Source organism: Lactuca virosa, chromosome 3 (assembly GCF_052849685.1).
Source record: "Lactuca virosa cultivar CGN04683 chromosome 3, Lactuca_virosa_CGN04683_v6, whole genome shotgun sequence".
Taxonomy (NCBI): domain Eukaryota; kingdom Viridiplantae; phylum Streptophyta; class Magnoliopsida; order Asterales; family Asteraceae; genus Lactuca; species Lactuca virosa.
The window spans coordinates 231544488-231547552 of NC_136428.1; the positions used below are offsets into that span (position 1 = coordinate 231544488).

The 3065-nt window shown below is 42.7% G+C and overlaps 1 non-coding gene across 1 annotated transcript; it reads left to right on the top strand.

Moving 5' to 3' along the window:
- Positions 1–2690: 2690 nt before the first annotated feature.
- Positions 2691–2797, top strand: LOC145167919 (small nucleolar RNA R71). Its single transcript, XR_013741520.1, has one exon. It is a non-coding gene; the product is annotated as a small nucleolar RNA R71 (small nucleolar RNA).
- The last annotated feature ends 268 nt before the right edge of the window (positions 2798–3065 follow it).

Consider the following 3065-nt stretch of genomic DNA (forward strand, 5'->3'; position numbering starts at 1 on the left):
TCATCCATGAAGACCTCCATAAACTTCTCGATCATATCATGAAAAATAGCCATCATGCACCTTTGGAAAGTAGCTGGTGCATTGCATAACCCAAAGGGCATGCGTCTATATGCAAATGTTCCACTTGGGCATGTAAAAGTGGTCTTCTCTTGGTCTTGTGGGTCTATTGGAATTTGGAAATACCCCGAAAACCCATCAAGAAAACAATAATATAAATGGCCGGAGAGTATTTCGAGCATTTGATCGATGAATGGCAATGGAAAGTGATCCTTGCATGTGGCGTCATTCAATTTCCTGTAGTCAATGCAAACGCGCCACCCGGTTACTGTTCTTGTTGGAATTAACTCGTTATTTTCATTGGCCACCACCGTCATTCCTCCTTTCTTTGGTACCACTTGCACCGGACTCACCCATGGGCTATCGGAGATTGAATAAATGATTCTGGCATCTAGTAATTTAACCACCTCCTTCTTCACAACCTTTTGCATGTTCGGGATAAGTCTTCGTTGGCGTTGTACTACAGCTTTAGCTCCATCTTCTAAGTTAATCTTGTGAGAACAATAAGCTGGACTAATTACTTTAATGTCGGTGATCTTCCATGCTATAGCACCTTGCCTCTTCCTCAATACACCCACAAGACTTTCTTTCTCATGTTTGGCCAAATCAGCAGCTATAATTATAGGTTTTTGTTGGCCATATTCAAGAAACGCGTACTCCAAGTGATCTGGTAGTGCCTTAAGTTCAGTTTTCGTGTTCTGAATGTTGAACACGTCGAGTCCAGTGAGGGGACTCGTCAAGCCCTTCGTAAGATTCGCGACTGATCGGGATTCTTCGGCTGGACTCGTCGAGTCTGTCGAGGTGACTCGGCGAGTCGGGTGTTCTGCATTTCTGATTAGATCGTTATACTCAGCTTCCTCGAGCAGTCTTTCTAATTCCAGTAGGTCTCTTTCCGCATCAAATTCTTCTTCATATGTGACGGTGGACTTGTTCGGCTTATTTTCGTTCCATTCCTCCATCAATTCTTCCAACATGTCAACCGAAAATGATGTGTCATCGCTATTCCTTGGATGTTTCATGGCTTGATCAACTCCAAAAGTGACTGATTCGTCTCCTACCCGAAGGGTAAGTTTAGAATCTCGCATGTCAACTATAACACTTGCGGTGTTAAGAAAAGGTCTTCCAAGTATTATCGGGACTTGAGGATCCGCTTCCATGTCTAAAACTATAAAGTCCGCGGGAAATACGAACTTATCAACCTTTACCAATAGATCTTCACATATTCCTCTCGGAAATGTGACCGTTTTATTTGCTAGGTGAATTGCCATTCAAATCGGCCTTGGCTCCGGAAGATCTAATTTCTTGAAAAATGAGTATGGCATGAGATTTACGCTTGCTCCTGAATCAGCCAATGCATAAATGGTAGCTAAGTTTCCAAATTGGCAAGGCAATGTTAAGCTTCCCGGGTCACCTTTCTTCTTCGGTAGTATATTCAACATGGTAGCTGAACAATTCTCGTTTAGGACCACTTTCTTCACTTCTTCCATATTCTTTCTATTAGTTAGAAGCTCCTTCAGGAATTTGGCATATTTCGGCATTTGTGCAACCGCTTCTATGAATGGCATATTAATTTGGAGAGCCTTTATGTGTTCCAGAAACTTCTGGTAGTCAACTTCATTTTTTTCTTGTCTAGCTCGAGCCGGAAAGGGAAGTGGAGGCTGATATGGCTTAACAGGAGGCTGGCTTTTCTGTTCAGGTGGGGGACTCATCGAGTCCGTAACGTCGACTCGGTGAGTCGAGTCGGTATTCTTCGATTCTTCATGTTCTTCTTTACCCTCTTGCACCAGTTTAGGATCTTCTTGCTGAATAGGGGTCAGAGGAGTTATAATCTTCCCACTCCTAGTTGTCACAATATTTATATGTGCACCTTTCGGGTTACTTTCGGTATTACTAGGAAGTCCACCCGGTCTTCTCTCATTCACTTGTTGTGCAAGTTGCCCCAGCTGCTTTTCTATGTTGAGAATGGATGCTTACTGATTCCTAAGCAAGGCTTGTTGATCTTTCATCATAAGTTGGTGTTCTCTCAACATATTTTGTTGATCCTTGAGTGTAGCATCGGCATCATTGTGTCTTTTTTCGGATGCGGTCACGAATCTTGTAAGCATATCTTCCAAATATGTTTTCTTTTCATGCACCAGTTCCTCCTTTTGATAAAAGCCTCTCTCCTTTTGCTTTTACTTTTCTTCCCTTGTCTTTTTGTACTCATCATAAGGTAGCCATTCCTTCTTTGGTTTTCGTCGGTTGTCATCAAACTGATCACCACTTGAATAACACACTTGCACCTTCTGATTCCCGTTCTTGTCAAGATCACAATCTTTAGTTAGGTGGGGCCCCCCTATAATTCTCACATCCCACTCTTATGGCGTGGATGGATTGGTCCATCTTTGTCATTCTTCGATCCATGCTTTCCAACTTTGGCATCATTGCTGCCATGTCATCCGTGATGGAATTTACCGCCCCTCGAGTCATTTCATTCCTTGGGTTGTGATATTCTCTAGAGTGTTTAGAGAATTCTTCAATTAAAGCCTTTATCACCGGAGGTGCTTTCTTTGTGAGTGGTCCTTGCGAATCAAGGAGTTGCCTAGTTGTCATATTTACTCCATCATAGAATGGAGACTTCTTGTTGGCTGTTTAGATCGTGATGTGGGCAATTCCTTAGTTAGCCTTTGTACCTTTCCCACGCCTCATATAGTGACTCTCCAGCTTGTTGTTCAAAATTAGATATGGCTTTCTTCAACTTGGCTATTTTTGAAGGCGGGAAAAACTGGTCTATGAATTCTTCTTTCATTTTAGCCCATGTAGTGATGGATCCTGGGGGAAGTGATTTTAGCCAATCCTTTGCAGCTCCCTTGAATGTGACAGGTAGCATACGAAGCAAGACAGTGTCGCGAGCCACATTAGCGACATTGAAGTAGTTGGCTATGTCATTGACTTCGTCAAGATGTTTGTATGCGTCTTTGTGATCCTTCCCGTAGAATGGAATCTCCTTAAGTTGAGCAAGTATGTGG